The 21,834-nt window shown below is 47.8% G+C and overlaps 1 protein-coding gene across 1 annotated transcript in view; it reads left to right on the forward strand.

Moving 5' to 3' along the window:
• Positions 1-21,834, forward strand: part of SRCAP (Snf2 related CREBBP activator protein) — a 1,720,489-nt gene that overhangs the window by 100,592 nt on the left and 1,598,063 nt on the right. The window lies entirely within an intron of this gene.

Genomic DNA, 21,834 nt, shown 5'->3' on the forward strand with positions numbered 1-21,834 from the left:
TGGGACTCTGCATCATGTTGGTAATTCATTCCAGATGGCGTATGTGAGCTCTGCAGTGCACCTGAAACTTCAGTCTGCGCAACTTATGGGGAAACTCTCTGACATGGTTCAGATCTCTGAAGGAATTGCTTAAGACCGGCAGTGCTAGTTGACGAACCACGATTAGGTCCGAGGCAGCCCCCTCTCCCTTCCCCAACCAGATCTCACAGTAGTGACAGATGTATCACTTCTGGGCTGGGTCCGCAATCTGGGAGAGGTGGAGATGAAGGGACACCTGTCTCTGGCAAAGTTGGGGCACCACATCAACTTGTTGGAGCTTAGGAGATCCGTCTAGCATTGACAGCATTTCTTTTCTCTCTCAAGGGTAAGTTGGTGAAAGTGTTCACGGAGAACACGTCTGCCTTGTGGATCTGCAACAAGCAGGGCGGGGTGGGGCCCATCGCCTCTGGACATGGTTGAAACAGCAGGGCATAACCCTGGTGGTGCAACACCTGACACGTTTTCTGAACACCAGGGTGTATGATGCCTAGCGGATAATGAATGCTGCCTCCAGTCTGAGGTGGCTTAAGGTCTCTTTCAGCAGTGAGTCTTAGTTAGATCAGTTTGCCTCTGAAGAGAACATGCAATGTCCGCAGTTTTGCATGCTTTAGTTTCTCAGGCGGCTATTGCTCGGTGATGCTTTTCGTGGCAAGTGGATCTCAGGCCTCCTGTGCGCCTTTCCGCACATACCACTTCTGCCTGGAGTTCTCGAAGATCAAGAACGATCGGGCCAAAGTCATTCTTCTGGCTATGGCCTGGGCACGGAGAGTTTGGTATCCAGATCTTCTTCAAATGAGGATCGGTCCTCTGATCAGGCTGACTACAACCACAGCGTTGACTCGGAGTACCAATTCTGGAGAGCTGCCAGGCTGCAATGTGGGTTTCATTGCACACATTTGCGAAACACTACTGCCTGGACAGTCTGGTCCGAAGGGACGCTCATTCCGCCCGTTCTGTCCTGCAGGAATTTTTAGTCTAGAAAATGTCTGCAGCCCACTTCCAGGAAGTATGGCTTGGGTAACTATTCAAAGGTAGGGAATCTGCAGATAGATTTGTCTGTCAGATGGACAAGTTACTTATCTTCGGTAACTCATAATGTGATAAAGAGAATATCTGGCTGCAGATTCCTTACAGACACACTCATGCCTCCCCACTATGTGGACTCCTTTATAGGGCTGCGGTTTCTCCTTTTCCAGGGCCCTAGTTTTGACAGCCAATGGTCAGTTTACTTCATGGCTCTGTGCTTCTGTCATGGAAAAAGTGAAAAGGAAATGATGACGTGTGCTCGGATGGTCACAACTGTCGCCGGCGATTTTATGCGACGTTGGACAGAGCCACCCGATGGCGTGCAGGGATACTGCTCTCACAAACCTTTCCAGGTCCAGTCTGCCGCCTGGAAAATTCAAAGGTAAGGAATCCGCAGCTAGATATTGTCTCTACCAGATAATGCATTACCAAAGGTTAGTAACTTGTTCGTATATCCCTACTTTTGTGATTGGATAGTCAAAGCGACGCTTTGGAACTTTATTAGGAGAATATAAGGGTGGTATCCCTTCTGCACACTCGAGGATTTACAGTGAACCTGGAGAAATAGGCCGCAAAGTCTACAAACCAGGAAGAGATTCATAGGAGCAGACCTAGACACAATTGGCAATGGCATACCATACGACACAGAGAGTTTAGGCTATACTGACTCATATTTGCCCCATATTTGTCAGTCTCGGACAGTAAGGAAGTTTATATAACTCTTAGGGATGATGGCTTCCTGTGTCCACCTCATTCCTAACGCGATACTTCCAGGGCTCGAGTGGGGGGACCACACGGGTGGACGGCGTCCCCCCCACTTATTTTACAGGGTGGACGCCATCCCCCCTGCTCAAAAGCTGGCATATCTACGATGGCGAGTTACTTGCCAGCACGGATGCCCCTAACTTTCTAACAGACTTACCGGTCCATTGTTGTCAATCTTGTGTAGCGCGCAAATGCGCTACTGACCAAAGTCCTGCTGTGCCCTCTGTAGTGTCCATAACTAGGAGGCCGGGCCGGAGCAGGTATAATTTGCTATGGCGCGCAACACCCATTGTGATCAAAGGGCACCCCCCGCCCCCTCGTGTGTGTCAGCCCCGGCTGAGACAGCTCCCGGGCGCACACAGACAGCCGCACCCAGGTACTTCACACGTCTTTAACCCCTTAAGTGCTGCTGACGGCCAATGGTCGTCAGCAGCGCTACCTCCCCAGTGCTGCGCACGACCATTGAACGTCCATTCAGCACTAGTTCTAATGGACAGCGCAGCACTGGGGAGAAATGTTTACACGCAGCTAAGGTGTTAAAAGACCATTTGCTTGTGAATGAGGCATTGATGTTTTTCACCCGGCTGAGAGCCCCTGCATCTCCACTCTGCATGCTGGAAGAGTCAGCCCTCCCGACATTTTTAGCAGCCTTGCTTCCTCCCCCTTCCTGAATACCCCCCCCCCCCCCCCCCCCTCCCCTTAGGGAGAAGCATCAGCAACTTGGGCCCCACTGTTCAGGGCTTTTTTCATACTCCGATGAGATGGTGTTTAATAACATTCAACTGGTTAAAGAAGCTCTTCTGAAAGTAATGACAGGCCTTGAAACAGAGCATGACAGTAGTGGAAGTACGGCCATAGGCTTCTATATTTTAATGTCCTTTATTATTTATTGTAGTAAGTCTGTGCGTTTAAGCTTTGCTTTCCCACTGCCTTTCTAAAGATTCATGTGCCCAGATAAGCTGTTTTTCTGCTACCTTTCACTCCGATTTCATTGACTAATTCCCATCCCGCAAAATTCTAAAAACACGAGTGTGGTTTTTGATTCATTGACTCTGAATTCATAAATATTTTACAGGCAAATCATTCTTAAACACTTTACTTATTGGATGCAAGAATACCTGCAGCATATTCTGCAAATAATAGTATTGTCGCTGCCCCGGTATTTTAGAGCAGCCGTAATTATTTCTTCCACATATAGCACAAATTAAAGAATCCCTCACTATCTCTAAAGGCAACGAGGACAGTTGGCGGCCCTGCTTGGTTTCCTGTTGTACTGCAATATATTACTCACTTGTGCGACTTCAAGCGCTGTACTGTAACTTTGGAGCAAACTCTGTGAGGGCTCCCAAGACCTCTTCATTTTCTTTGTTTTGTCAATTATTTATTTGTTGCCATTGAGGTGTGAAGTCTCTCTTAAAATTCGTCTGCTTGTCAAGCGAGCCAGTCAGTAGTGACCTTACAATAAAAAGAATAGCTTTTCTCGGCTATTGGTTTTGCCAGTGCTTTTTGCCAATGCTGTTTAGCATTGGGAAATAAAGGCATGATGACTCACGCCAATGTGAATAGGTGGACATCTTGGGCCCGATTCACAGAATGAACTTAAGACTCAATCCTAAACTTACTACTATTTTGGTATTCACAGAATGAATTTACTACTTTTGGTATTCACAGAAGTTAGAATTTTGTCTTAAGTTTGTCTTGAGACAAACTTAAGACAGACTCAAGACAGACTCAAGACAGACTCAAGACAGACTCAAGACAGACTCAAGACAGACTCCTAACTTAAGTCTGTCTTAAGTTTGTCTTTTTTTTGTGTAAATATATTTTTGTTGCAGGAATTAGTTATAGTTACACATTGGTCAGCGATAAGGCAATCAGTGATGGTAACACCAACGATGAAGTAACACTGATACACGGCCATTTAGCCCACAACCCTGGGGCCGGGCGGCAATTTATGCTGAAGTAATGCATGCGGGTCCAGCGGCCTTCTAAATATGACCATTTATAATTTAAAGTTGCACTTCTGCTTTTCTAAAAGAAAGAACCCCCCCCCCCTCCAACTAAACAATACACACCCAGAGGTCTAGTGTCCAAGCAGCTGGTTCAATAGGCTAACAGTGCATTAGGGAGCTTATAACACTCCCTCCTCACTCGGTCCCCCTCTCGCCATCGGTACTTAGGTAGATGTGTAAAGAGCGTGTGGTAGGAGACATTACGCATTCTGACGGGAATGCTGTGCGCTTATTGCATTAAGGGGACGCAGGCTGCTCATCGGCATCACTATCGGCGCCACTAGGTGTGTTGTGATCGCGCAGGGCCTGCACCAATGTCTCCCACGCCCAATCGTCCGGCATTTAGGGCAGGCCGCAGTGTCAGAGGCAAAGTATTTTTGTATCTTCTCCGGGGTCAGGTATGCGCGGTGCAATATGTAAAAGTGGACCAATTGGAACCGAGCGTTACGCGTGCTCTTCCAGGCCCGGCGCATCAGCTGGGCCCACGTGGTCTCCGGGTTGTCCCTCCCTATGTCTGCCTCCCACCGGGTCCCGAGTCTGTCCAATGAAGGTAACCGCTCGTTAACCATCCTGGAGTACAAGCACGTTCCAGCTTTGATTGTTCCCGCCGCCATCATGACATATTGACATGCCGCTGACGTCTGTGGTTCTTCAAAACCATTCTGCCAGTGCGCTTGGAGTGCCCTCGTGACCGCCGCATGGAGCAAGAAGTCGCCCCGGGGGATGTCAAAGCGGTCTAGAATCGCCTGGAAGGGCAGCAGCACTCCATCCTCATAAAGGTCACCTATGATCTGTATGCCCGCGTCCTCCCAAACCCGTAATTGTGACCAATCTCCATAATGTGGTAATGCAGTGAGCATCCCAAGTGGAATTTCTGGGGCGTAGGGGAGTTTCATTCCCGACTTGCGTTGCACCCGGTTCCAGCACGATCTAATAGTGCGTTCCTCCTGTGTGAGGTCCCTCAAAGCCAGCCTCTGTTGCAGGGCAATATAGGAAAGAACGTGTCTGGGTATGCCCAGCCCCCACTCCTCCTCCGGACCCCGAAACTCCTGTGCTATCTCCTGGGTGTAGGTCTGCAGTTGGGCGGCCAGGTAATACATTTCGAAGTCGGGTACAGCTAAAACCCCCCCCCCCCTCCCCCCCACCCCCTCCGCTTTAGGTCTCATTAGGGTCTTAAGCGCAACTCTGCGGCAGCCCGATCCCCAAAGGAATGCCACGAGCAGTGAGCTTAAATTCCGGAAGATGGCCGGTGGGATCCAGACCGGAAGCGTCCTGAAGTAATATAGTAGTCTGGGAAGCGCCACCATCTTTATCAATGCTATACGTCCTGCCACCGATAGCAGCACGGTGGCCCAGAAGGACATGCTACCCTTTAGTGCCCAGACGCATCGGGAAATGTTGCTCTCTAGGATGTCAGCAGGGCTGTGGTAGACTTAAACCCCCAGATATTTGAGGCAGCCAGGCGCCCATCTGATCGCTTGGAGTGTCGGGTTGGGGCTCTCCCCCGCGAACCGGGAACAAACAAGTTTTCGACCAGTTCACCCTGAGGCCCGATATCTCACCGAAAGCAGCGAGTACTGCGTCGGCCCCGGCCAAGGCCTCTACAGCATCCTCTAGGAAAATCAACAGGTCGTCAGCATAGAGGGAAATGTACTGCCGCCCCGACAAGGTCCGCAAGCCTCTATAATAGGCCCCGGTGCGAACCGACAGCGCCAGGGGTTCTACTGCGAGTGCAAAGAGCAGCGGGGATAATAAGCAGCCCTGCCTCGTACCTCGCTCTACTGGGTACTGTTGGGAAATCAGCGGGCCCGATCTTACCCTATCCATCGCCGAGGCATAGAGCACCGCAGTCCAGCGCAGGAACCCTCCCCCAGCCCAAAGCAACCAAGCACTCTACGGAGGTATTCCCACTCTAAACTGTCAAAAGCCTTCTCCAGGTCAATTGAGAGGATCATGGGTTGGGGGGGGCCTCATCGTGGTCCTCCTCCAGCAGGCGGAGCAAACGACGGATGTTCATCGTAGTATTACGCTTGGGGATGAATCCCTCCTGGTCTTTATGCACTAGGGAGCCCATGTGACCCAGTAATCTCGAGGCCAGGATGCTGCTTAATATCTTATAATCAACCGTAAGCATCGAGAGCGGCCTGTAAGACGCCAGTTCGTTGCTCTCTCGATCGGGTTTGAGCAGGGGGACTGTGAGAAGTTGGCCTGATATGCAGTGCTCACTATTCTAGTGATCACTATGTATCAGTCCAAACGACCCTTATTGATGATGACTATGACCCTTATGATGCGTCATATTTACAATATGACGCATCATGTCGCAAGGAAGGACAGATACGTCAGAATAACTAACGTATCGGTCAGTGCAAAAAGTGGCGCATTGCTGGAGTTGTGTCAGAAGCCTATTTAAATGTGGTGTTCTAGGTAGCGTAATAAATTTTAGTTTTGATAATCACTATTGTGGTTTCTAGCATGTGGTTTTCTTTGGGTTTTTTTCAATGCACAAAGTCTGCTTTTGTTCATGGTGCCATGTTTTAGTATGCCTCACTTACAGCACTTAATGGCTTGACTAATGTAGTTGTATGCCAAACTTCATCCATATTTGGGCTGTTAATTCCCCCACACAGGGTCCTTAAGTCACAGGCTTAAGTACTGAGCAGCTTCAATTGTTAAATCTTGCAATATGTGCAAATGATAGATCTGCCTCACATGTGATGTCACTTCCCGTTGTGATGTCACTTCCCGTTGTGATGTCACTTCCCGTTGTGATGTCACTTCCCGTTGTGATGTCACTTCCCGTTGTGATGTCACTTCCTGTTGTGATGTCACTTCCCGTCACACCACCTAAATTGGAGAGTCCCCCCACTTCTTTTTTTAGGACTTGAGCCCTGGATACTTCACATGAGACCAGTGCAGGAAAGGTTACACACTCAATGGGCACAGAGGGTCAGGCACTTTGGAAGATCTAGTGTTTGTAACAGATAAGGTCACCAAGGGACTGAGGTGGAGTGTAGGAAGTACACCTGTGTAGAATCCCTTGCCACAAGCATAATCACCACAGACACTTCAATGGTAGTTCAGTGACACTAAAGATACAAGAACTATGTTCCAAAACAAGCTGCTACCAAACATCAGTTTTCTAGAACTGAAAAGTCTTTCTAGCAGTGAAAGCTTTTCAGAGCCAGATTAGGGTAAACACTTTACAAATGACAACGTACAATACAATTGCAATGTTATACATCAACAAACCAGGTCTAACAGTAGCCTACCCACAGTCACAATTTGCTTAGAGCTTTTGGAGGTGAGCCATAGCAGAAAACCTATTGCTGGCAACTCGTGAAAACATTCAGGCAGGCTTTCTACTCATGCAAACTGCACACGACCGGATGGTAAAACAGTCTATAGCAGACCGACTTTTCTTTCTCTGGAGACACTAGACCCAGATCTCTTTGCAACACCAGAAATCACAAAGTTCCAGTGCTTTCACCCCTCAATCGAGAGATCGAAGTTGGATCCATCATCTTTCTTTTGCTCACTAAGCCACCCAGTTTGGACCCAGCCATATGCAAATCAGTCTGATCTTCATGGGAACAGTCCAGCTCGAAGTGCCCATGGGGAACAGGGTCAACGCTGATTTGCATAAGGCTAGGTCCAAATTGAATGGCATAGCGATCAAAATAACGATGGATTAAAGCCAGATCTGTAACTGGGGTGAATGTTGGACAGTGTTCAGCATTCCGTCCATCTTTTTGTGTTGCATTTTCACCCTAGGTGGGAAGGGTATGCCCAGACATTGGTTCTGTGCTCGCTATGCCACCGGTTTCAAGCTATCCTGGCTGATGAGGGATGATGCCCCGAAACTGGTCCCCGAATGCCTGTTTTCCGGTCCAGGAAGGACTTGGCCGGGGAGTTAGGGATGGAATGTTTCCATGGGTATCAGTCAAGGCTGATTTACATATCGCTGCGTCCATGGCAAGTAAAATCTCAATGGATTAAACTCCGATATGTGACTGGGGTGAATGTTTGACAGGGTTCAGCATTCCGTCCATCTTGTAGTTACTCCCATCCAGGCACTGGCATCCCAATTCACTGCGGAATGCCCTGTTAAGTTGGTGCAGGATATTTGCTTATGCTTTTCCTCCAATAATGACCCTCCCAATGATTCTAGGGAATATCAGAATTGCCAACATGATCAGTAATCCTCATAGCTTCAAGGTGGCCTCGGCAGTTGTTGTTATCTCACCTACTCGAATTGTCGGAACAGCAGCATGTCAAAGTTCCACTTCATGCAGGGACCGTAACCATGCAGCAAGGGGGGTATATCATCCAAAACCAGGGGAAATGCAATTGACAGCACAGTGCCTGAAATAACCGAATTTGAGCATCTACATCTGCCAATAGCTACACTACATATCCTTCATGGAGGCTTGAAAGCCAGCCACCAAAAAATGTTCTGCCTTCAAGTGGAAAAGGTATGTAACCTAGTGCTATTGCAAGAAAATAGAACACATTCTCCATCAGGACATTGTAATAGTCCAATACATGATACATCTTACAAAGTGTAAACTCTCATATGTCTTGCTAAGGGTACATTTATCAGCCACTGCAGCCTACCTAAAAATGATATACACAACATTTTCTCACTACCTCTGATCAAAAGATTCTTGGAAGTAGCAAAAATACTTTTTCCTGTGAGAGAGCGTGCAACAAAATGAATATTATGCTACAAAGTCATAGAGGGTAGTACCAGGAGGCAAAACTACACCCAGCACTTCTCACATCTATCAAACATCCAGTTTAACTCCTAACCAGTAAAATTCAGTTTCAAGGGGAGGTCGCTTAAAGCTTTCACTACCCTTACTGAGCAGATAAAAGTCCAAAACAAACACACACATACGCGAGAATTACAATTTATATATGTATTTTTTTTATATTTAAAAAATGTTTTCAAATGTTTGAAATTATTGTGCAATAAGATTGGGGCAAGTAAACATTGACAAGCTTCTGCTGCCGAGGTATGGCTATGCTCAATAAAAAGTGGTCTTCGAATAAGGGACATACAAATAAAACATAATTTAGATCCTGGACATTGTTCGAACAAAGATCACAAAGCCTCTCACCCCTAGGCATACCTTCACAGGATCAAGTGAACTTGCAGCGGAAACAAATTCAACCTTAATAGAGTTGTTCTACACACATCATGGGGTTCGTTCCATCTGACATATGGTCGAGGTTTTTTGCATATACTGCTCTCTAATAGTTTCATTTCTGACATACCAAGCACAAAGCGGAATATCCTTTACCAAATTACTTAATAAATAGATTTTTTAATCACATTAAAAAGAAAAAGCTGAGAGAACCAAATATTTTCGCTTTTAGTAACAAATTAAAGTGCGAGGAGTTGGAGGCAGACTTTAGTTGGAGGCAGGCTTTTTAAGTCATTTATTACGCTAGCGTTTTCTTGCGAAGAGTTTTTTAGTTGAACAACGTTTGTAGGCCTATAATTATGAAAAGAATGCACTTTTAGCTCACACTATAATCCATGTCCTAAAACCAATATTTTACAAACGACCCTTGAACAAAAAATGTTATTCGTGTAATCTCAATAACCATTAAGTAAGATATTTGTTGTATCATGGTCAAACACTTTTAGGAGGCAATTTTATGCATAAACATAACCCTACTATAACTCCTCCCACAGTGGCACTATAGTGAACAGTTTCTAGCCCCAAGTGGTTACTAGGCCCCAAAACTATCCTGACCAGGTCCAATCTTCATTGTCCTAGTGCAGTGGTTCCCAAACTTTTGACTCCTGAGGACCCCCATTGAGTCACCACTGGAAGCCGGGGACCCCCAAGCAATTTGTATGAGTTAAATTTCAAATATTCAAACAGTAATTCGAAAAAAAACACGTGTGCACACAAAACAAATACTCTAAGTACTAAGGATTTTGGGGCCAGATGTACGACATTTCATTTAGCGCCTCACAATTGGCGACCCATTGCGAGTAGCAAATTGCGAGTCACTAAATGAAATGTACAACAGTGTGTTAACACTGTTTGGGATTCCCAATTGGGTTGTAAATTGTGAGGCTCATTAATATTAATGAGCCTCTCGCAATTTGCGAGCCAATTGGAAATGCCAGTTCTCCCAGGGATGGTGGCCTGCTGGGATCAGCAGACCATCATGTCTGGGACTGCTTTTAAATAAAGCAGTTTTAAAAAAAAAAATGCAGCCCGTTTTACATGCATTTAAAAAAAGAAAAAAACGTTTTCGTTTAATTTTTTAAGGGCAGGCAGTGGTCCCTGGGACCACTGCCTGTCCTTAAAAAATAATTTTGCATGCATTTGCAAAGGGGAAGGGTCCCTCCCATTTGCGAATGCATTACTGTCTACTTGAAGTAGGTGGTAATTGCGAGTGTTTTGCGACCGCAAAACATATGTACATGGTTTTGAGACTAGCTGTTTGGAAGGGAATGCCCCTTCTAAATAGCAAGTTGCAAAACCTCTTCAGCGAGTCGCAAAAAATTGACTAGCGAAATAGGCTATGTACATGGCCCAATAGGTTTTTGCATGCGCAAACGACTTTGTGAACACATTTGCGCATATAAAAACAGGTCGTACATCTGGCCCTTAGTATTTTATATTGAAGGAATAGCCCCTCTGTCACAAGTATTTAATATTTGTTTTATAGCATTTCTCATACCATTATAGAATGTCAGAGCACTTTACATCATACACATATAGAGACAATGAGTCATACATGTAAATCAGTGTATAGAAAATGTTACATAAGGTAAAGGGGACTACAAGGTGCAGTATTCACATGTCATTCATACTGGTAAGTATTTTTAAAGAGTGCTTGGTCTGGAAAAGCACAAACTCAGGATTCAGAACCTAACACCGTGGCTAGCATTGACTTTAACATAAAAAATGTATTTCCACCCAAATAAAGCTTTTTAGCAGCATCAGGGTAATGAATGACTGGGAAAAAGCATAAGTTACTAAATGGTACCATTCAGTTTGCAAGCAGCTCTTTGATAGTTTATAGGTCCCTCTGCTAGATTACGATTGTCACTTATGAAGTGCACAGTAACAAAAGAATCTCTGTGACAAAAGTAGTAACCACGGACCTATGCACATAAAATATTGCTTTTTAAAATGCATGTTACACGTTCTTTGCAGTAGGCACACTAACCCTCTGTGCTACATTAGTTTAGTCAAGTGGCCACTGAACAAAACTTTCCTCTCTCCAGCAGGTACATTAATCACTGGCATGATCTTGACACTTGAATTGTTGCTCGAAAGCTGCTAATTATACAAGAAACTTTGCTGTGCTTTGAAAACTGCTGCCTGCGGACCCCCTGAGAGTGTGTCAAGGCCCCCTGGGGGTCCGCGGACCACAGTTTGGGAATCACTGTCCTAGTGTATTTCAGCAACTAAGTGGTGTAGCTTTTGTGGCTCAATTAACATTAAGAGTTTTATGTAATGATTGAACAAACGTATAATGCTTTTATATTTTGGCAGTGTGAATCCCTAAGAGGATAAGGTGAAGTGATAATTTTCAGGTGCAGTAGGAGTAGGATGCACTAGGCTATGAACAGGGTAATCTGTTTCAAGCCTCAAAAATAGACCCAAAAATCTCAATACTAGCAATAGCGAACTTAAAAGTATCCCTATTTTCCTCCTTTTAAGTTCTCGGCTAGCGTAGGCTGCGCACATGCACAGTCTCACTGGCGAGATTTATTGACTGAGTAGCGAGGTTAAGCCCCGCCCTTCTTCTCCATTGGCTGGCCTTCTAAACGGCGGCCAGCCATTGGAGAAGAGGTCCCAGTGACGTGTTTTTTTTTTTTTAGATCTAAGCCCAATCCTTTTGCGATTGGGGGGCATGTTTTTTACTTTCTTTCTACCTAGTGACGTTCTCAGTCAAAAACACGCCCCCCATTCGCAAAAAGACGGGGCTTCGAGAGAAAGAAATATGTCCTCGCAGTGCAGGCATCCACCGCTCAGCGCCGTTCAGAGGGAATCCGAGGTAGGTGCTAAGACATGGCGTGCGGTGTTTCCCAAATTTTGTTGATGTTTTACGGCACTTTCTGAATGAGAACGCATCGGCTGCAGACGTCCGAGATTAAACTACTACTTCTCTACAGAACGACCCATCCTACAAACTACATTGAAATATACACCCTTAGATGCCCTAAATGAGCCACTAATATCACCAGGATGTCTTCAGGAGCTCCCAGGGCAGGGAGGATTACACAAGCTTATATTTCTGCTTTTTATGCCATTCTCCTTTGTTGGACCGGAAGTGCCGCTGCCGGTTGAAAACACAAGCGCGCTCCACCACTTCACCCTTTCTTTCATTTGGCATAACAGACTTTCAGTGAAAGATCTTCAACCAAATCACCCAGCAGGCCACGGTATCTCGTAGTTTCTTTGATAAGTGTCTGAGTAAATATATATTCAGATCTGATAGCTTTTGGATTGCGTTATTACGTCACTGTGCGCTCACTGCCAGGCAGACGCAACCTCGCCGAGGAGCACTTCCTGGTGTAAGGGGAGGCCCGGGAGCCGCGCGCAGCAGAGGCCTGGCAGGCGTGGAATGCGCTTACCAGGCGCATGGCGAGGCGTCTTGGAGTTCAGCTCCAGGGGTGCGTCACACGTTGCGCTTACTGAAGAAAACAAGCGTTTGCGCTTTAAACACAGACATCCTAATTCATGAAGCACTCTTTTTTTTTTTAAGTAACGTAACAAACCAAACTCTTTACCCCGCTGACATACGCGGGCAGAATTGAGGTACTGAGCTGCAGCAAGCCTCAGACTCCTATAGACGTCACCTCCCAGCTGAAAGACAGTGGCAGGATGAGGTGCAAGCTTCTTCACCTGCTGAAGGGGTAGGGTAGAAGAAAGCACAGAGGTCACTTCCCAGGTGAAGTTTGGCGGAAGAATCTTACGTTTCAACTCCCAGGTCAGAGGCACAGGCAGGATGAGATGCAAGATTTGCCCAACTCCCCTCCACCCCCTCCCCCAGACAGCGTGCAGTGAAACCGCGGCTGATAGACATTTACTAGCTTCATCTCATAAGTGAAGATGAGGTGCAAGTGACAGTTATTGACAGAACGAGGTGCAAGCTTCATCTCACAGGTGAAAGCAAATGGCATGATGGGGTGTAACCGCCATCTCACGGGTGAAGACCAGGTACTGGGGGGAAATGTTTTTGAGAAAAGTACAAAAGAGGAAAACGTGAACCCTGAAGTGTGTGGGCTCGGAGAGGAGTGAAAGCACGACCTGGGCGCCTCTCGCTGCCCAGGGAAGCTTGTCCTGTTCAGTGATTCTGCCTGCAGGCAACAGGCAGGGCACAATGGCAGAAAGTCTGAGTTAAGTGTCTGCCCCCCCCCCCTCCTAGCTGCGGATACTGTGTTGCAGCTTTTTCCCTTCCCTCATTCCCCGTGGGTACTCCATGTCAGCTCCATGATTTGTAGGGGCCCCTCTCCCCCCCCTCTACAGCCTGTTTTCTCCGACGTCCTCCCATTTGGCGTGCTTGTTTTCCCAAGCAGCCCCCCTGGTGGTCCCAGCTCTGGGGGGGTTGGAAAGCAGCCCCTAGCGGTGCATGTTGGTATGTGTGTTTTCCTCGGGAGGGGTGGGGGCAGCGTGATCTCTGCGGCGATATGGGGGCGCCTGTGCTCTGGTGAGTCTGCTCTCACTTTGGCCTTTCCTAACCCCGCCCCCTCCCCTGTGCTCTCCCTCCGGAGTGTCACTTTTGTTTGTGAAAGGCCCACAAGTGGGCGTCCATTCACACACCCTTCGGCCCTTGGTGTCTGGGCTGTGGAGAGAGCGACGCAGCTGAACTACAGGTCCGGGCACTCGGGGGCAGGCGAGGGCCAGGGAGAAGCAGGGCACGAGGAGCAAGGGCAGAAACAGGGCAGGGCATGAGGAGCCAGGGCAGGAACAGGGCAGAGGTAAATGACAGGCGACAGGGAGGGCACACGGGTTGGAAAGTGATTAAAGGTAGCTGACCGGTGTCAGAGAGGGGCAGAAAGAGGAAAGGGCAGAGGTGCAGGACAGGTAGTGAGCAGAAGGGGGGGGGGCAGAGTGGCAATAGGAGAAGGGTGGAGAGTTCTAAAGTAGGGGCAATGTCGTACTAGCAGAGTTAAGACCTCCGTCGGGCACTCTACCACCGTCTCTACACTCTACCACCGCCCGCACTCGACAACAATCTCTACCCTCGACCTCCGTCCCGCACTCTACTACCGTCTCTACGCTCTACCATCGTTCTGCGCTCTACCACCGTCCCTACACTCTACCACCGTCCCTACACTCTACCACCGTCCCTACACTCTACCACCGTCCCTACACTCTACCACCGTCCCTACACTCTACCACCGTCCCTACACTCTCCCACCGCCCCTACACTCGCCCACCGCCCCTACACTTTGTTTCTATTCCTAAACTCGACCCCTGTCCACGCACTTTACCCCTGTCCTCTCACTCCAGTTTCCTCTACGCAACTCGCTGTTCTGCCAGAGTGCTTCCTGTCAGGCCACCTCTCCGGGGACGCTGCCCCCCCCTGTATGTGGATCTACCCCACGAGAATCAGTGCAAGGTACCTCTGCCTGCTTGAAATTGGACTGCGGAGCATATGTAACACGGGTGCCAGCCACACGAGGGTCAGGTCTGTGCACTTGCTCTCTGGGTAAAATGCATTTCTAACCTACCCTCGTGAATTCCACACCTGTTCTGCTTGTTTGGCACGCACACTGGCCCTGCTTGTGTGACATGTACCTCAATCCTGTATGTGTGATGTGCCATTATGTCCTGCCTGTGTGAAGTGCATCTCTTCCCTGCCTCTGTAAAGTGCACCTCTTCCCTGCCTCTATAAAGTGCACCTCTTCCCTGCCTCTGTAAAGTGCGCCTCTTCCCTGCCTCTGTAAAGTGCGCCTCTTCCCTGCCTCTGTAAAGTGCGCCTCTTCCCTGCCTCTGTAAAGTGCGCCTCTTCCCTGCCTCTGTAAAGTGCGCCTCTTCCCTGCCTCTGTAAAGTGCGCCTCTTCCCTGCCTCTGTAAAGTGCGCCTCTTCCCTGCCTCTGTAAAGTGCGCCTCTTCCCTGCCTCTGTAAAGTGCGCCTCTGCCTCTTCCCTGCCTCTGTAAAGTGCGCCTCTGCCTCTTCCCTGCCTCTGTAAAGTGCACCTCTGCCCTGCCTGTGATGTGCACCTCTGCCCTGCCTGTCATGTGCACCTCTGCCCTGCCTGTGATGTGCACCTTATCCCTTCATGTGTGAAGTTCACCTCATCCCTGTCTATATGGAATGGATCTGTGTGCAGTGCACCTCTGCCCTGTCTGTGAAGAGCACCCCTGCCCTGTCCCCCTTTGTGTGAAGTGCACCTCTGCCCGGTCCAGTAAGTGCATCTCTACCCTGCCTGTGTGAAGTGCACCTCTGCACTGTCTGTATGAAATGTGCCTCAGTGCTACCTGTGTGAAGTGTAATATGTCCTGTCCGTTAAATGTACCTGAGCCCTGCCTATGTGAAATGTTTTTTGTCTGTGAAATGTACCCCTGCCTTACCTGTCTGAAGTGCACCTCTGCCCTGACTGTGTGAAGTTCACTTCTGCCGTGCGCCCTTGCACTGCGAAGTTGGAGAGATCACCTCGGGATCTCCGTTCATTGCGATTGCTCTTGGTTTTGATTCAGACGACCTCTGCTGTACAACGTCTTGAACGTATAGAGGTGTAAAACCACCACAAATAGCTGCCAATTTTTAAATTTGCTTAGTGTGACATTGCTGTGCCTACAGAGAGCTGTGTGGCGCTGTGTGTGGCTATGGCTGTGTGTGGCTATGGCTGTGTGTGGCTGTGGCTGTGTGTGGCTGTGGCTGTGTGTGGCTGTGGCTGTAGTTGTGTGTGGCTGTGTGTGGCTGTGGCTGTAGCTGTGTGTGGCTGTGGCTGTGGCTGTGTGTGGCTGTGTCTCTGTGTGGGTCTGTGTGTGTGTCTCTGTGTGGGGCTGTGTGTGTGTCTCTGTGTGTGTGTGTGTGTGGCTGTGTGTGCAAATGCAATAGGTCTCGCATTTGCGAGAGATTAAGCTATTGGCATTGTAAATAACAATGCCATTTATCTGTTTCCAAAATCAACACATAAATAAAACGTTTGTCATTTACAATAGCTCTAACTTTTGCAAAGGCGAGACTGTTGCATTGTAAATGCTTGTTGTCCCAACCTGTCATCTTTTAGCAGGGGCATTCAGGGCAAGTACTTCTATTTCTCCTAATAGGTCAGAAAACACCTTCTCAAAGGGCCTTAATGGCAGACCCCCAACTCTAACCATTTCAACCTAATCTGTATACAAATACCTATTTCAAAATAATACCCAACACTATTATCCAGTATTAGGGTATCTTTCATAGATTCACATGCCTGAATCATTCCCCCGTAGTCGGGATGGGAGTCCCCGGTACATAAATAAAGTAATGTCTCATTAGACATATAGACTAATAGGTCAAAGGCCTCACATTAGTAACATATCCATGTCCTTTTGTAAAAAGGACCAAACTCTAGAGAAGAGCCAACCAGCTATCACCACCCTCTAGAACCTTCCTGGAAGGAGCCCTAGTCCCTCAGATTTTCTACCGCACGTCGTTCTAAGGGAGTCTCCACTGAGCTCTGCTTAGTTTGCTTCATTTCTGGATTTCCAGTGTTTCTTCTCACATATGTGCATCTTCTGGGTGAAGTGCATCTTCTGGGTGAAGTTCTTCTGTTCTTCATGGCAGATACACCTAAGAAAGGCCTTTTTATGCCCTGTGGTTCCTGTGGTAAAAAGAGACTATATGTGGATGACCAGCACAAAGATTGTCTCTACTGCCTTTACCCGGATCACTCTTCAAAGTACTGCAAGGTATATGGTACTTTTTCTTCGAAGACCCTCAAAGATCGGGAGGGGCGCCTATTAATTTGGCTGCAGAGGCTGAAAGACAAAGACCAACTAGAGTCATCTGAGGAGAGTAAGGGTTCTTCAATATCCTCCAAGTCCTCTCCGAAAAGACCAAGGGTGGCTTCTCCAGGCCCCTTCGTCACAGCCACCTCAGAAGAAGACGCATAAAGTCTTCAGAGGGACATTCCAAGGCTCTGCCACCAAAGGTTTCTCCTCAGGAGATTGTTCACACCTTTTAAGAAGCCTTCTTCCACTTCGTCGACGACGGTCTCGTCGACGGTGGCTTTAACATCGAGAAAATCTAACTCTATGGCCTTGTGTGGGACCTCGTCGATGACAACTGTTTCCACTTCTATCGCCTCTTCTTCACTGTCTACGTCGACGACTCCATCGTCGACTGCCTTTAGGTCTGTCTCGTCGACGATAAAGATAAAAAAGACCTCATCCACCTGTAAGAAACCGTCGACGCTGCGATCACCGACGACAGTGTCGACAGCCCCGACGACAAAGACTGTCCCGTCGACATCCACTCCATGTATGGACGAAGGCTCAGTTGACGACAACACAGTCGACGAGATCCCCATCGATGACGACAACATCGTCGACGATGGCTCCGTCGACGGGAATTCCATCTACTGGGGTGCGGGTCGGTGCTTCACAGACGACGACTACAGCGTCGACGGGCTCGTCGAAGACGACTGATTCTAATTTGAAAAGTACATACTTCCATCTCAAAATAACGAAACTTACCTTGACGCCTGCCCTGAATTCCCCTAGTAGGGTCCAGCCATTGCCTCTGGCTCACCACATGGACGAAGAGGATTCTGATGAGGGCAGTATGTTTCGAACAGCAACAAGCCCATCTGAACTTAATGTGAAGTATCAGGACAGTTCGGATTATGAGGACCAGGATCAGGGGATCAGGATTTTGGCCCAGAGGAATACCATCCGCCTCCCATGGTTTGCCTACCAGCAGATTTAGTTTCCGACCTACAGTTCCTTATAACAGACTAGAAGCAGAGATTCCCTACTTCTCCCAAGTCTCCACTTCCAAATGTATCTCCACCGCCAAGACCACAACTTCCACCCTTGAATCTACAGCCGAGGCCTGTCATTCCACCACCTCCGCCTTCCACAGATGACGAGGAGGAAGAACCCCATGAAGAGAGCGAACTTTATGATTCCCAGTTCACTCATGACGAGTGGGACAACTAGGTCATACCTTGTCCTGCTTCTCCTGTGCCTGCGCAAGCTGATTCATTGGGGGATTTCACAACATAGTAGAGAGGGCGGTGCAACGTTTCCAGATATCTATGCCGTCGCACCAGCAAGAAAGCTTCCTATACGATTTTAAGGAGCCTTTTAGGAAATCAGTCAGATCTATACCCATTATAGAAGACCTATGGGATCAAGGTGTAAAAATTATGCAAAATCCTTCCTCTGTGCCCCCGGTATTGCCTCGAGCTCCGGATACTGCTCCAGCTTGCCTGACGGGACATCCCAAACCAGACTCCATCATCAAGCAGGCTGCTCAACGAAAATCGATAGATCCTTCTGCCCCACTAGCCACCCCTCTGAACAAAGAGGGTCGAAAGCTTGATAACATTGGGAAGCGTTTCTCATCAATGTCGGCTTTAACATTGCAGGCATCCAATTCCTTGGCACTGTTAGGGCGTTATAACAGACAGTTGTGGGCAGACATTGTTCCTTATCCTGCGGCCTTACCAGATGAGTCAAAGGAGGAAGCAAAAAAGATCTTGCTTGAAGGCGAACGCTTTGTATCTGAAACAATAGATTGCGTGATGTATATCGCTTCAACTGGATTTCGCCAACCTGCCGGCGCAGCTGTATTAAGGCGCCAGGGTTGGTTGAAAGCAACTTCATTCCCCCCGGAAGTGCAAACAAAAATCTTGGACTTGCCCACCGATGGTCAGCTTCTGTTCGTATCACACATTGATGAAGCTCTTCAAGGTATTAAAAAGGATACAGACACTGCCAGAGCTTTGGGTACCCTGCAATTTAAGAATCCGCCTTTTCGTGGCTCAAGAGCAAGGGCACAATCCTCTACAAGAGGTGATTACCAAAGCCGATCTTCTTACTCTTCTGGTCAACAGTATCGACCACAAAACCAGCAGCGTCGGCAGCTACAGTCATCCTATACTAAGTCCTCCTTTCGTGGCAAAGGTGGTCAGCAGAAGGGCGCTGCTCAGCGACCATGACCTTTCACTACCGCTAGTCTCCAGTTCATCTCCGTCCTCAACAGTTGAAGGAAGAATTTCCCATTTCCTACAAATTTGGAAACCAATCCCAACGGACCGTTGGGTTCTGCAATTAGTTCAATTCGGTCATTCACTGGAGTTCACTCAAATTCCTCACCGAACCCCTCCTCGACCTATGCTCCACAAAAATCTACGTGTTCTACTCCGGGAGATTTCAATTATGCTCCGGAAGGGAGCTATAGAAAGAGTTCCTCTTTGTCAACGAGGGAAAGGATTTTACTCCCCTTTCTTCCTAGTACGCAAGAAGGAGAAAAAATGGAGACCAATCTTAGCCCTGAGAAACCTCAACAAATTCTTGAAAAAGCAGTTGTTTCGTATGGTTACTATCCAGGAAGTACTACAACTTCTCAATGCAAGGGACTACATGTTATCTCTGCATCTTCAGGATGCCTATTTTCACATCCCTATCCACCTGATTCACAAGAAGTTTTTGAGGTTTGCAGTAGCTTCCAATTCAGTTTCCTACCATTTGGGCTCAAATCGGCACCAAGCATTTTTACAAAATGCCTATCTCCAGTAGCTGCATATCTCAGGCAACAACACCATCAGGTCTTTCCATATCTGGATGACTGGTTTATCAAAGCACCATCTCTAGAAGGCGTGTCCAAGTGTTCCGACGCCGGCCTACAGCTTTTCAATCGCTTGGGGCTCACTCTCAATCAGGACAAGACTGTCCTCCAGCCTTCCCAATGTATAACTTTCCTGGGTGCTACTCTCGACACGACCCAGAAGAAGGTGTTTCCTTCACAAGAGCGCAAAGACCGACTTCTTTCATTAGCAATTCGCATAAGTCCCAAGAAGTCTTTAACAGTGCGCCTCTTCAAATCTCTGCTCGGGATGATGTCTTCATGCATTCTGCTAGTTCCACACTTTCATCTTCACATGCGCCTTCTTCAGGAAGCGCTCTCGGCTCAATGGGTCCAATGTACAGGTTCATTCGACAATATCATCCGAGTGACACCCCCAATGATCAAGGCTCTAAGGTGGTGGATGTGCCCTCAGAACATTTCTCAAGGCTTGCCTTTCTTACTTCCAGCTTCGCCGCGTATCATCACAACAGATGCGTCACTGGAATGTTGGGGAGCTTTCCTCCAAGAACTACAGGTCAGTGGAAAATGGTCCCAGTCCGAAAGACAACTCCACATCAATCTCCTCGAACTGCGAGTTGTCTATCTCGCTCTTCCAGCGTACCTCACAAGAATCAGAAACTCTCTAGTGCTCGTGCGTATGGACAATACCACGACGATGCACTATCTAAACAAGCCAGGGGGAACTCGCTCTCTGACACTCTCACGAGTCGCAAAAAATCTGGAATTGGTTGCTCCTTCACATTTCCCTTCGTGCAGAGTACGTCCCAGTAACGGACAATGTTCCGGCAGATTCTCTGAGCAGACAACAGGCGACTTGTCACAAATGGGAATTGAATCAACAGACTCTCAACCACATATTCTTTCAATGGGGCACTCCTCTCCTGGACCCGTTCGCCACGAGCCAGAACACCAAATGCCAACACTTCGCAAGCTGGCGTCCCCAGAAGGGACATCTAGGGAATACATTTTAGATCGCATGGTGCATACGCTTTTCCACCGTTTCCCCTGATTCCCAGGGTTCTCAGGAAATTGAAAGCGGAGCCTTGCACTCATTCTCATAGCCCCAGCTTGGCCACTCCAGCACTGGTTCACAAGCTTCACCTTATCTCCCTGGAACCGCCGATCCACTTGAAACCGTTCCCTGCTCTTCTAACAATGAACCACCAGCAAATCCAGCATCCGGATCCGGCATCTCTCAAATTATCCACTTAGCTCCTGAGTTCAGAGAATTCCAGGACCTAGAAATTCCGCCAGATTGTAGAACAGTTCTGGCTCGAGCGGAAAGTACCAACAAAACATACTCCTTGAAATGGAAAAGGTTCTGCATCTGGTGCAAGTCACGTAAGATGCACCCGTTTTCATCTTCTCCAGTACAAATATTGCCTTACCTTCTCCATCTGGCGAACTCGGGTCTTGCTCACGCTTCCATTAAAGTTCACTTGGCCGCAATATCCCGTTTTAGAAGGTCTTCTGCTGGCCCTTCTCTTTGGTCTAATAGGTTGATCAAGCAGTTTCTTAAAGGCCTGTTCAGGACTTTTCCTCCTGTAAAAACTTTACCTCCCACTTGGCAACTCGACACAGTTCTATCTCAACTCATGAAATACCCTTTGAGCCAATACACAGAGCTGATCTTAAGTATCTTTCCTGGAAAACTGCACTCCTTTTGGCCCTTACCTCAGCGAGACGAGTGAGTGAGCTCCAGGCATTTTCAATTCAAAACCCTTTTCTTCAGTTCAAACACAACATGGTTGTCCTACGAACAAATCCCAAGTTTGTGCCGAAGGTTCCGTCAGACTTCCATCTCAATGAACCTATAGTCTTGCGTTGCTTCTTTCCAAATCCTCGCACAATGGCAGAAAGAACTCTGCATTCTCTGGATCTTGAACGCTGCCTAAAGTTTTACATTGACAAGACAAAAACCTTCCACAAGTCCAACCAACTCTTTGTGGCTTAGTCAACCTAGGAAAGGTCTTCCACTCACTAAACAAAGTATCTCTCGCTTGATCTCGTCAGCTATTACATTTTGTCACCAGCAAGCAGGGCAACCGCTACATTCCAAGGTCCGAGCCCACTCCACTAGGGCGATGTCTACCTCCATGGCACTCTTTGCAGGTGTGCCTATTACAGACATTTGCAGAGCGGCAACTTGGAAGACTCCGCATACATTAACCAAGCATTACTGCTTGGATACAGAACTCATGAA

This window comes from Lissotriton vulgaris, chromosome 7 (assembly GCF_964263255.1).
Source record: "Lissotriton vulgaris chromosome 7, aLisVul1.2, whole genome shotgun sequence".
Classification (NCBI taxonomy): Eukaryota; Metazoa; Chordata; class Amphibia; order Caudata; family Salamandridae; genus Lissotriton; species Lissotriton vulgaris.